We start from the raw sequence: 14,461 nt of genomic DNA, 5'->3' as shown, positions 1-14,461 counted from the left end.
GCTACAAGGGGAGGGCATCCAGCCATATCTATCTAATACGCAGAGTAGTTATACTAGGATCCTCCTCACACGTTTCAGAGTTGGAAGCTTTTTTAGATTAATTACTTTCCCCGAAGTGAATAGCTGGTCAAGGGATCTAATTCTTTGTCAATGTGACGATGTATCCCAGCAGTCTGCTCTACATTGCATTTTGTTTTGTAAATTTTATTCAATAGTCAGTGGGTGTTCTGCTGAAAAGATGAGGTCTCAGGCAATGTAGACCAGAGTTACTGAAACTCCAAATGCTAGAAGATGAGATGGTAATTCACTTAGTAGCTATGTTTAAAAAAAATGCTATTAGATGCAGATTAACCATGAGCTAAATTGAACTTTTTTTTAAATTGAATGTAATAATTAACTGATGTATTTACTGTATTTTATATGTGGTTTTATGATTTTTTATTGGAAATCGAATAAAGCTATCTTTGACTTGACTTGACTATAAAGCATAGTTATTTATAATACTTAAAGCCCAGCGAATACAACTGATGTCTACATAACAGGTTGAGTAGATATTTAGACACTTTACAAATTGCAGCCCTGATGTATAGGTACAGCTATTTTCAGCACGCAGTACTGGCCTAAAAAATTGTGACCTGAGGTGACTGTAAAGCTTGCAAAATAATACAAAATGTACAATAGACTGAGAGGATATATTTTCACAGGGGGCTACATGGCAAATATGGAAAGCAAGATCCTTGCAGGAGGTAAGCTACCAAAACTGCACAGTGTAATGAGTGAGGTAACATCTAGTTCAGTATTAGCTATCCATTCTAAATATGGTTCCGGTTCTGATGTGGTTAGGATCATAGTGTGTCTAATCACTATGTGCCTTTGCTATCAATGGTTTTGGGGGGAAAGAAAATAGTTCTAGAATCACCAGATCTAAAAAACCTTGTTTGACAAATGATAACCAGGGTATTTCTATCCATATAATCCAGATTGACACAATCCTCAAGTATCAGGCAGGAGAATTTTGCTTCAGGGTGGTATGACTAATCTTTAACCCCAGGAGTAGGTGTGCGATTCTGATAGAATCTTCAATATAGGACCATCCTAATTATAAACAAGCAATATAGCTTGTGGTACTCTGAAGGATGGACAACAGTCTACATATGAATGTATTTTCTGAAATTTTCAGATTCCAATAGATAATGTAGCCCCATATTCCCACCCCGTAGGAGCCGATTGAAAGACATTTACTTTTGTCGAGTTGAATCATTTCCTCAATGGGCTTATGGTCCAATTTTTCAGTGAGTCTAAATATTCTTCAGTAACCCCTAAAATGCTTTGTCCTCTTTGGTTTAAAAGATCCCCCACCTTTAAATAGAGTCCAATAAAATGCCTAAGTAGTTTAAAATTTTTTACGTTAGTGACAAAGGACCCATCTAACGCATTGTTTTTTGTCCTTGTGTTTTAGGGGGCATATATCCTAACATAGGATTTTTGTTGGTTCACTTTCAGGCAAAGACTATTCATAACATTAATGAAAGAACTCAATAAAATGTGAAGGCCTTTTGCTAGATGGGCAATAAGAACGGTATCGTCTACGTATAGAAGAACAGGTATGGGATGATTCCCCCCTTGGGCATATCTTTTCTTCTTTGTATTAGTTCACTGCCCAGACCAATAATATAAAATAAAAATGGCGCTAAAATACATCACTGCCTGACACCTCGATTTGGCGTAATTAGAGAAGTGCATTCTCCATCCTGGCCATAATGAACCTTCATAACCATCCCCCAATACAAGCTTTTAATCAAATCCAACAGGTAGATATCGATACCCATTGTACTCATCAGATCCCATAACCTCTCCCTATTCACCATGTCAAAAGCACAGGCGAAATCCATAAAAGCCATATGTAAGAAACCTCTCCTGGCTTTGTCATATTTCCTGATTCATATGGACAGATTTAATGATTGTTCCATTGTTACCAAGGCGAACACCATATTGGATTTCAGAGGAGAACTTATTATGTTCTGATCACTCCTCGAGTTTCTGGAGGATAACCCTCCCTATTATTTTTGAGGTGGAATACAAAATAGACATGGGACATAAACAAGTCGGTGGGATCCAATCACCCTTTTTAAAAATTGGACCTTTATCGATTCCCTCCATGGTGTAGACATGCCACCCTTTAGTGCGTCTTGAAGAATGTTGATTACTAACGTTGCCCAAATAGGGAGGGTCTGTCTAAAAATATCAATAGGAACCCCTCCTGTGAATGGGGCTTTACCTGCAAAACCTCTTAGAGCTTTTGATACATCTTTGATACCAATCGGGTTACCGACAATAGCGCGCCATCGGAATTAAAGGTTGGAGGTTACAGTTGTTCTGATTCAGACAAAGTGACACTCTATGGACTCTATGCCCTCGAAAGAATCTGTCTTTAGTCTGTCAGATTCTGTAAAGCCCGGCCGATTAACGACTTCCCAGAAGGCCGGGTGTAGCATTGTGGGCGTTGCTATCTCCAAACCTTCAAAATATACAAAATCGGGAAACAAAGCATAAATGCCTGCACCAGTTTTAAAATCCCCTATCAGTATCGAAGAAACAAAAAGGTGCAAAACACGGGCTGAAGGCACAATTCCCTATACCTCCTAAATTCAGAAGCTGGTTCACCAGAACCTGGCGCTCCTCAAATATACATATACACATTAGCCCAGCACACTCAATATACAAACCGCGGTTTCAAAAGCTTTTAAAGACTAAAAAATAAAGGATGAATTGGAATCTAACATCGACTCGCCTTTGGAACAACTTCTTTATCACTGATTGCGTATTTGTGACATTTGTATATTGAGTGTGCTGGGCTAATATGTATATCTATCTCCAAATCTTCCCAGGACTTTCTTCTGATTTCCTCTCTATGCTCCTCCAGGACCAATTTATATAACTGTCAAGACGTTTTGATATCTTCTAGATTACGTGGTTAGGCTTTAGTTTCAAGTCTAATGTGTCTGTGCGCCGCTGAGCATGCATGATTAGACCATCTATGAATAGGAGTGTTCTTTATTTGATACTCACATACTAGGAATCGAGAAACACATCTCATCAAAGTTACTAAGTACTTCCCTTGGGGTAGCATATTCTGAAAAACAGCTGTCTAACAATTCCTTATTTTCACTTATACGTTTTTAAAATAATTTTTCAGGGTCAATTTTGTCCCCTTAGATTCGTAGGCCTTTGTTGGGGCTCAAACTCAAGTTTTGTGTTTCAGCAAGGCTAATTAATTCCTGTGTGAATGATAATCAAGGCTAATTGACAAAGGATTATGATCAATAACACTTGTAGATAAAACCTGAGAACCTGAAACAAGTGGAGCAATATTACTAGAAAATAAAATAAAATGAATGGCACTACCCCTCCTGGTTCCTGTATATGTTGGAAGTGAAATCGTTCCTCTTTGACACAAATCCAAAGAAAAGAACAGGTTATTTCTAATAATAAGTTGATTCAGTGCCTCACCATGCAGTGTATGGATAAAATGCAGCGTATCCTCCCCCTGTCAGGCCGTAACTCCACATAAGGGGTTGCCACTGTGTTGGCACTTTTTAATATTAAAATCACCTGTTCATATCAAAACCGTGTATCCTTGGCATCTACTCGAATGAGCCTGAAGAGAGACTTCTAAATTGTCAATTACATTAGTAGTTTCCTTAGAGAAAAAGTCATTATAAAAAATAATTAACAGTACAAGAACATTTTAAACCAGGGAGTGCTAAATAACATTACAGCTTTTATAGTAAATGTTTTGAGAGAGATTAGCACAACTAATCTCCCTTTCGGCTTGTCGGATGAAGATGGCACAGCTGGAGTACAGAATGTTAAAAAGCCATCTATATAAAAATTCTTAGGTGCCCAGGTCTCCTGACAACAGATTACATCAAAATCTTTAACCCACTTCACCTAAACTTCATTTAACAATTTCAACTGAATGACTGCTATGTTCCATGACAGGATGTGAAAACACAAGCCTTTTTACAACCAATAATGTCAAGGGCTAGGTTTGGTGCTGCATCCTGATATCCTGAAGAATTCTCATTGCAGGGATTTTGCACCGAGTGCTGTGACTCCCCCACAAAGGCAGAGCCTCCACCACAAGCGTGGAGGCCATTTGTGAATCAGGCCCGGGACCTTGAGTACAGCACTTGTGGTCAGGAGTCTCACAGAGGCCAGTAGAGGGGACCAGGTCAGGTCCAGTTTGTCTGATCAGCTGAAAATGAGGGACGCCTATGGCCTAGTGTGAGGTGTCCCTAAAGATAAAACAGAAGGTCAGTCAACTAGCCATTGGAGTCACTTCTGGGGTCCTGAGTTCAAGGCAAGCAGGTCCAATCAATCTTCAGACAGCAGGAGTCCTTCATTTTATTCTTCTCAGGTCCAGTAATGTCCAGTTCAGATTTTGGGGATGCCACCTTTATGGCCAGTGCCAGCCTGAGGGTGGAGGACACCCCTTTATCTAACCCTAAATGGGCTCTGGTCAGTTCTTCCATTTCCCCTAGATTTAGCTCTAGCATGGCTAGTTAAACAAAGAGCAGGCAGGCCCAGGTGTGAGCTGCATCTGTCAGTGACAGGGCAGGCTTCGTCTGAAGTCACAAAGGGCTAGGTTTGGCCCCCTGGCTATCTTTTTGAAGTGCAAGCAGGGCAGGGTCACAGCTTCACCCCAGCCATCCTGCCAGGTAGGTCCTCTCCACACAAAACCTAGACCATTTGTTCACTGTCTGGGAGAAAAACACATCACCCCACAGGAGGGCTATTAACAGTCAGATGACAGTTGCTACTGACAGAAAGACACATTTGGCTTTCGAAATATGCCATTTTCAAAATAGTATTTTTAAAAATATAACTTGACAATCCAGCTGGATTTTAAATTCCTATTCCAATGGACCCTTGAAACATTTTTCTAGCTAGTCTCAAACTGGTGTCATGAATTATAAGGAGTTATAATGTAACTATGTGCTCTTCTTTGGGAAATCTAGCCTTGCTGCAGTTAAAAACGACTTTGGGTGTTTTTGACTGCCATAACATGTAAAGCTTTATATAGACATGTCCTACTTTTTAAGTACCATCGGCATTTTGGGCCTTCCTTAGAGGTGACTTATAAGCACTAAAAAGGAAGGTTTTAGGTCTTCCAAAATGGTTTATTTTGCAAGGTTGAGACGGCAGTTTAAAACTGTACTACAGGCCACAGGAGCAGGCTGGAGACCTGTTCAATAAGGTCACCAGAGTGGGTGTTACGATGAGTGCTGCAGCCCACTGGAATCATTTACTCTGTAGGCTATGGGTGAGAAACAGTCGGAACACCCCGGCCTCAGCCATGCATGTTTCAACATCGCAAGCGTAACCACGCCTTGCTATTACCACGCAAATGCCTTAACCATGCCTATGCGTGGTTAAGGCAGTGTGCGGTCTAGATGCTGCTGGGCAGACGCAGGAAGACCTCACCAGGAAGAGAGCCTTAGGACGCAGTGCGGTAAGTGGTGCGGTGGTGTAGTTTTCTGGGCTGGGGGGTTGGGAGTAGGGTGTTAGGCCTAAGAGCAGTAGAATGGTTGGGTAGTTTTAGGGACAGCACAGGGTGGTAGGGGGGGCGGGGTAGTGTATGTTATGTGGCAGGGTTTTAGGCCTCAGGGCAGGGGGGGGAATGGGTAGTCAGGGTAGTTTGTAGGGCTATAGGGAGGACGGGGTGGTTTTTAGGGCTCAGGGGGGGTCAGATCGTTTTTAGGTCTCGCCTAGACGAAAGCAAAAGCGAAGCTTTTGTTGTCTATGCGAGACAACTTATGTTGCCGCTTTTCTGGGAATATTGTGGACATCAGACTGTTACAAGCTTTTTCTGCTGTAGTCAGGCTGTCACGAGCTTCTCCTTTGGAGATTTGACCTCGTGAGCGCGCCTTGACTGCATCTAATGGGCCGTGCGCTTCCGTGCCACTCGCTTTTCCTGCCGAGATTAGACCTCGTGAACGCGCACACATCCTCTCTCTTCAAAGAGAATGTGCACGCCCTTCAACTGCCTCTAAAGTTTGCTGTCCTCTCTCTCGCTAAGGCTCTCTCCGGGTCCTTTCCCTACCTGCCTCTCCATGCTCCGCTCTCTGTCTCGTGGGCCGCGGTGCTCCTCTATCTCTTCGGTGTCGAACGTAGAGAAGTCCAATTTTGTATATATGGTTCATGTTTAGGAAACTAGTAATGTTAGAGTGAGTACTTATCAGATATATATGAATGATTTCTGGGCAGAGTTGAAATTATGGACAAAGAAATTGTCCTATAAATGTATATACACATAATTAGTATTAAGATATCGCGTTTTAAGCGAATTCCTACATTCCCAAAATGCTCCTTGGCTATATGCAAATAAGGTTTGCACACTCATTGGAGAGTGCGTCTACCCCCTTTCACACACCCCTTTCGTTTGTGCTCCTTCCGATTGGCTTACATCGGAACTGAAAGGACGCTACAAAAGCCACCATCTTGGAAGAACTAGATACCAAGCCCAGTCAATACAGATCTACCGGTAAGAAAGCAAACGTTGCGACGTTTATCTGTTTAATGCAATTAATGTGAATTTATGAGCAAGAACAAAAACATGTTGCATTTGCTACATGTTGTAATTTTGCTTGAAATTTACATTGAACAACAGAATCAAAAATTAGAAAATTACACGGACATTTACAATACCTGGGTATATAAGTGCTTCATTTCAGTTTTGACGCAGAACTAAACCGGCGAGCACAAGACAAGATGCACCACTTTCATGACGATCGTTACACAAAAGGACCGCCTTCATTCTCATGCGTGCCTGGAAGTTGCCTGTTTGTCCCTTTTCTGTGTTGCTGACAGCCAGACCTTGCCCGCTTCTCAGACACGCCTCCACTAGTTTGTACAACTCTCTTGCATATCTTTGGCTCTCCTCCTTTACGGCGAGTACCCTGTTACCGATTGATGCTTGGGCACTGTGCTCCACTGTTAAGGTAAAATAAAATAAAATAAAAACTGTTAAATAATAATTGACGTTTTACAACGAGGAGTCACATTGTTTTCGAACTTATCTGTTTTGACTTTTTGCCCAATGTTCCTTTAAATCCCACCGAGTTCTTCTTTGTTGCATCAGGTGACCGAGGAGGCTCCTTCAGGAAAGTATATTTTTTCAACCGATTTTGCAGGAAAGAGCAGGCTGAATCAATGTTTTTCTTCAATCCGAATCAATCAGGAAATGAATTTCCCCTGCATTTTTTCCTGAAACTCTCTCTAATCTATTCCAAAACATCGGACCGCATGAATTCCCCTATAATTGCAAAGCACTAATGCGCTTCGATGCCTCTTTAGGGGTTTAACTCACAGCGCATAAGAAGCTCCCCAAACTGCTTTGTCTTGTTCAGTAGAGAAAACATCTATAATTGTTTTATTTATGCGCCGCAATGTGTTTCAGAAAACAAGAAACTTTGACTGTACCGGATTTGTTTATTATAATTAAATGCATGTATTGTGTTCTACTATTTTTGTGACTAGAATAGCCGCGTAATTAGGTCCCGATCCCCGAAATTCTGCAGGACGCGTGTTATTTATTACACTCCCGCTTTTTACTTGCCTTCTCGGACACTGACAGAAGGAGACCGCTAGAACTACTTATCCCTTCAAGCTCCGTGGCTGGCAAGTTGACATACATTCTGTGCGACGTGGAGTGCTGTTTACGGTAGCTGAAACTGAGGGCTAGCGATATCTCTGTTCCCGGCCCTTTCTGACAGTACAAATGACGTTCAAGCCAACAAAAGGAAAGGTGAGTGAGAGAGAAAGTCCTGCTTTCTGGTGGGAGCTTGGGGACGGGTAGTCTGAGTTCGTAGAAGAGTTCTTCTGTTTCCCATGCGCATGTTTCAGAACCTCAACCAGGCAAGTCTGATGCTATCTGGGACTTGCAGTCCTGTGTATCCCAGTATAAAATCTGTTCGTCAGTACACAGACACAACAGGATTACCTATTGACGCTGGATTGGGAAAGAAGAGAGCCCTTGATAATGTGCAAGATGCACCATACCACTGAAGAAAGAGTTTAGAAATCCCTGCGACTTGGGAGTCAGAGAAAAGGGATCCCATGGATACGGGGGTAAAGGCATTATTTTATGTGTGGGAGTGGGGATAGGGGCCGGGGCAGAGGTATAGGAGACTACATTTCTGTTGTGGCGAGCGTGGGCCGGTAGCGGGGGAGGTGCTGTGTTTGGTGGCAGGGTCAATTTTTGGGGACCCACTACAAATTGCCTTTGGGCTTGAGGCCTGTTTCTGTCACTCTGCTAAATTTATTGTGCCTCGCACGTGGAACACGCTGCACCGTATTCACTACATCCACCTTTCCCAGGCAGTCTCATGTCTCATGCGCATATAAACAGCATCTTGGTAATGAGCCGGCTCTGAGGGCTGCGAACAAAAATATCACTGAGCATGCTTCCTCACTCCCAAATCAGATTCCGGGTCTACAGATCGCACTGTGCAGTATGTCACTGTGTTACTTTTAGGGTGGTTTTGGATTAAGATTCGCTGCTTTCAGGGCTCTTTTCATGTCTGTCTGTCTGTCTGCTTGCCGTGTGTATCTGGGCTGCTTATTAGGAGCTAGGGAGTTGTGCCGTGTTTCCCTTGCTTCTTTTCGTCTCTATCTTCCTGGACTGATCTTCAACAGGGGATAGTGCGGTGAACGCGGATTCTATTCTCTCATCGGTTTTCATAGTGAGAGGGTAACCATAACCCTTTTTGCCTGTTTCTGTCTCGGTCTCCCTCTGTCAAAAATTGCGCTTGGGGGCTGTGTGTATGTGCCTTGTCTGTCCCCCAAACTCTGCACAGTCGCATACATTCGAGAAGAAAATCTTTCATCTGGAATATTACAATGAAAATCAGGGAAGGAATATCCAAGCCGGATTCAGAGGAGGTAAGCACCAATTGTTGTTGTATGTGTTTTTATTTTTTAGCTGTGTAAGAATTTATTTCCTCGATGCCAAGGACTTTATAATCCTAGCTCTTTTCTGGTGTTATAATTGTGACAAATGCCTTGATGAATTGACTTACATTTGTCGTCCTCCTTAACCTATTTTCTGAATTCCAATGGTTATACTTAACTGCTCAGATAAAGATTTTTTACCTACATTGTGCTTGCTCTCATCCCCATCCTTGTGGGCGATCTTACTTTGATCCATCGGTTACATGCTGTATGTGCATATCCACACAAGCCCCAGACATGATGCACAAACTCGCAATTAACATTGGCATGGCCTGTCTGTACCCGTCATTTAGCTCATGTGAGGGGGTGACCCAGTGCCTTCAGACCCTGACCGGTGCGTAGTTGTGCTTTACCAACTCCTGATGGATTGATATGTCTCTGCCACTTCTATCATTCATACACTCACCCTCTTTGCACGGTGCTCATGCTGGAGATGCAGGGTCGAAGAGTTCTGTGTGCCCTATACACCTAGCCCAAATAAAGTCTCCGTGCACAGCAGTTCCGTTTTTAAGCTGAGAATGTTCACAGCCCTGGAAGATGTTCTCTGGCCCCTCACTGCAGTGTTCCCCTCGCCTTCAATGCACATCTTCTGTGATGTCATTCAGGTTGAACTGTTATGGTGCTTGCCTGCTAGGAATGGTTTGTCCATGCTCCTAGTGCATGTGTTCGCTGCCAGGGAATGCTTGTGCTCACCTGCAAGGGATGTCCTGTCCACTCTTCTGATCTATGAGCCCAGGTGCAACAGATTGTTTAGTTGTACAAAAAATGGATATATTCATGTGCAGTGGATGGTTAGTGTGTTTTTAAACCCTTCATGGTGTGGCATATCGGCTGATCTTGCTTGGTGCTCACCTGCATTATTGCCTATGCAGGGTGGCTGCATTGTTTCTTACCCTTGCTACAGGCAGTCTGTCTGAGTCAAGCATGATGTTTGCACAGCCATGAGTTTTCTACTCGTGTTATAATTTGTGAAGCACACATTGGTTTACCACATCCTGAGTGTTTGCTTGCATTAGCCTCTCTCTTACCTCACCTATTGGCCTTCTATGTCTCTCTATTCATTGATGTCCTCTTTCCCTCACGTTTTCCCATTATTTTATTTCTTTCTCTCTACAATGCTCTCTCTGCCTCTTCTGCTCCATCTATCACTCCCTTTGCTTTCATCTCTCTTTCTATCCCCTTCACTGTTTCCGTTCACTCTCTCTGCTTCCAATGTCTCGCTCGTTTAATACACCTGTCTTACCTCTGTCTCTCTCTCCCTATTTCACCATTCTCTACTTCTCCCTCGCTCTTCCTCTGTATGAGCCTCATCTCTTTACCTCATCTGCACCTCTTTTCTCTCTACTTCAATGCAATAGCTCTCGCATTTGCGAGAGATTAAGCTATTGGCATTGTAAATGACAATGCCATTTATTTATCTGTTTTCAAAAACAAAACATAAATAAAAATGTTGGCATTTACAATGCCAATAGCTCTAACTTTTCAAAAGGCGAGACCGTTGCATTGTAAATGCTTGTTTTAATTAGGGGTTAGGATTTTAGGTCTAAGGGCAGTGGAAAAGTTTGGGGTAGTTTTAGGGCAGCCTGGGGGCGGGAGGGGGTCAGGGTAGTGTATGCTAATGGTTAGTTACAGTGTGGGGATCGGAGGGGGTCAAAGTTTTTGGGCCTCAATGCGGGGGGCAGGTAAGGGGGTTTGTAGCTTTGGGCAGGGGGAACAACGCAAAGGAGTTGGAGTAAAGATTCCTTCAGCTTGAGCTTATCAAGAAATGAGTGTAACCACTAACGAATGCACTCATAAGCCTTAGAAAGTATTGTGGACAGTTAAAGACTAACCAGTCGCGTTTTTGATTAAAACGGCTTTTGTTTGAGGATATTATAAAACAAGTCTAACAACTAATGGCTACACTCTGAAGCCTTGGGAAGTATGTTGGACTGTTTGTATGATAATCAGCTAAGTCTTTAAAAGCCACTGATATATATTCCATGGGGAGGAATAGACAACTTGGGTCCACGGTTTTACACTGGATGGACCACAATTACGTTTTCAATTGCCTTGATAAAGTCTAAGGGAAGACGAAAAACGTGTTGGCATAGTCACAGTCTTTCTTGCTGGATGTAACATCAACAAGAATAAAGAAACATCATATTGAAGAATACAAATTGCTTGGACTTTGCATAGTTTGGTATGGCCAGGATCTTAAAATAGAATATGGTTATGGACGAAGCATCAATTAAGTGAATTTATTTGTATTGATGTTATGTTTCTGAACAAATCGTACTTTTCCAATACCTGAGGATATTTTGACTTTTTAAGGGTGTGCTTACCAATGCTCTTTTCTGTATAAGGTCTGAAAGAGTTCATGTGGAACTGCCTGCCATTGTTATGAATTGCCCTCCGTGTATGCTCATGGAGCTCATGGAAGCTCATCAGAGTGATGGGCGGCATATAATTCCCCAATTTGAGTGATAGTGCTGACAGACCATTGGGCTAATGTCCTAGAGGATAGCCTCCCAGTATATAGGGACATGCATATAAGTGGTACTGCTGGGGAATAAAGGGGGTGGGGTTGAGTGAAAAGTAGACCCCTCTTCAATGCAGTAGTGGCAATCAATTATGTCTTGGGGCCCCAGTAGCATTTCAGGAGGTCACTAAAGCAATGCCTTTAGTGACCCTGCTTCAAGCTCAGAGTGAGTTAGCATTGCTTCATCGACAGAGTGGCCAGGTCATGTAGGCAGACATGAAGTTGATGCCACTGTAAGGCACCACCTCCTTGGGGAAAACCAGTCGGGTAAATATCCCCATCAGTGCTTGACCACCACAGGTGCAGTCATCTACCTCAGAAGTATGGCCAAACAAGACAAGCGGGTTGCCTAGGGTTGTCTTGGGGTCCAGAGGCTGAACAATATAAATGCCCACCCTCTCAGAGGGGGTTCCCACCATGGAGAAAGGAGGCAGGGCAACCTTATGCTTTACCCCTGACTTACCACTCTCTTGGCAGTTAACACAGGACCGGCAGAATGCATCTGTCTTGGCCCACATCAGGGGCCAGTAGAAGTGGATGACCAAGTGGTGTAAGGTTAGCCATTCTGCTAAGGGTATCTTATGCACCAGCTCCAGTCAGAAGGTCTGATAGTAGTGTGGTACCACCAATGCTCAGGTTGCTCCAGGCTTAGAGACCTTAGGCTCACTATGCAGGAGACCGTTCCCCACAAAAATATGGTGATCACTAGAGGTTTTGCCTGGGCCTCGGACTGTCTCCATCAGTCCTCAACAGTAGTGTACTCCCTCTGTGTTTGTCAGATCTCTGCCTGGGGGGGTTATTTTCCTGCAGCTGGCTGCCAAGCTAGCTCAGGCAGGTCTCCTCGGACAGCAATATTTTCCCCAGTAGCCTCAGATGTATCACAGTCAGGTTCAGCTTCCTCTTGGACTGTGAGATTTTCTGGCACAGATTTCCCACACTCTTTGCCCTCATCTTCCTGGCAGGCACCTGAACCATTATTTCAGGCTCCAGGTCTTTCGTAATCCCCTGACAGACTGCCATGGACCATGTGGTCATGAGCACCCCGCAGGTGGCTCCAACACCTCCAGATGAGACCTGAGTTCCACTGCCTTCCAGATAGTGTGCTCTAGGTCATTAACCAGAAGACAATCAACCAGTGTTGCTGGACTCACAGCTTCTTTCAGAGTACCTGGGACCCCTCCCAGCGCTCTCAGGGAACCAAAGACACAGGCTCTTGTTGTCAGCTGTCACAGCCCAGTGCTCTACATTGGGATAACCTGCTCTAAGAACACTAGTTGACACCTAACCGTGGTAATACTTGGCTGTGTGTCTCTCAAAGCATCCACCCTCTGTCCATTGATGGTGAGACATTGCCTGTATTTCTTAGTGTTGTCAGGCATGTGAGCTGTAGGCATCATCTCTCTGCCATCCCGGTACGGTAGGGTAAGCCCTGCCCTCTCCCCACCCACAAACTGTGAACACCTCCTCCCCAAGCACTACACTACACTAACAATACCACTGGGGTGCTTTATCCTGCGGGAGCAGATGGCATATCCCCTTTGTGCCCTGGAAGGTAGCACTCGTAGCACTTGAGCTGGAAGGGCCCCTGGACCATCTCCCCAACATATCCCTTCTTCTTGTGGTCAGAGGATGAATGGAACTCCTTCTCTTGGAAACTCTTTAGAGGGCCTTCAGAGAATTAATTCTGGTTTTCCTGTGTTTTCCCTGAGGCTTCTGTTGAGAGGGACCCGACCCACCCTACTTGGGCACCCCCTTGCCCCCAACCAGGTGCTTTCCTACACACTCTGGGATTGAGCCAGAGGTCAGCCTCTTTTCCAGAGATCAGCCTCTCGGGGTACAGTGATCTTAGAATCAACTAGTGCAGTGCAACTCTGTCTAACAATTACTCAGTATGCATGCCTTCATGATTAAATTATGAATCCCATTGCAATCATTTACTTTGTTACCCCTCACCCAACCAGCTAGTGCTTTACTTGATGAGTCCACAAAGTCAACCCAGGACATGTGTTACTGTTTCTGGCTATCCCTGAACTTCAGGTAAGACCAAACTTAGCATTAAGGGCTTCCTTCACTGGGCATAGGCCGTCTGGTCAGCAACCTCTAGGGCCAAACAGGGCATCCTTCCCAATGATTGGTTAGTGCTTCCATAGTAGACTAGCCCCCAAGACTTCCTGTGGGACTCTATGCATATGCAGGACTACCGGATATGCTATCAACAACTTAACAATATAATCCCCCACCACATAGATAGGCAATCGGTCCTTAGGAATGCCGACCCTTTTACCTCCTCTAAGCACTTTCCTGTCACTGAAATCAGTACCTCTTTTGGATTTCATCTTTAATTCCTCCTGACCCACTTAATGAACCAGCAACATTTTCCTCTCCTCTAGGGCAAGCCTTTTTGCAGCTGCTTCTACTTTTTATTTTTCCATGATTAGGGTGGTTATTTGCAGTCTCGGGTCCCTCTTCAGCTTTTTGTCCTCCAACACTTCAGGGGTCAGGCTGTGTGAGGGCCCGCTACTCCTGGCAGGGGCACCTCAATCCTGTGAGCCCTCCTCTCTCCCCTGACTCGGGCCATTGTAAAGGTATTTTTTCCGTTTTCCTCCACTTCATTTTCCCCTTCTAATGTAGCTTGCAGTAGGTGGACCTCTTCCCTGGCTCTGAGGGCTATCTCACACTCCAATTGCTTGGAGCCTTATGCTACCTTCAGCCCCTTCTCCTTACACAACTTCTTCAGCTCTGCCACAATAAATCCTTCAGTGTTGTTGAGTTCTCCTTCCATACTTGCAAAAGGTCCCAGGTGCAAAGCATAAAGCAGGAATTGAATTTGGAAAAAGGAAAAAAATGCTCAATGCAAAATGCCTATAACAAGGATTTTTTTATTTTACATTAATCACTGAGTGCCACTACCCAAACACAAGTACT

The sequence above is a fragment of the Lissotriton vulgaris genome, chromosome 5, assembly GCF_964263255.1.
Source record: "Lissotriton vulgaris chromosome 5, aLisVul1.2, whole genome shotgun sequence".
Classification (NCBI taxonomy): domain Eukaryota; kingdom Metazoa; phylum Chordata; class Amphibia; order Caudata; family Salamandridae; genus Lissotriton; species Lissotriton vulgaris.
The sequence above is the reverse complement of the archived record's forward strand: the minus strand, read 5'-3'. Positions refer to the sequence as shown.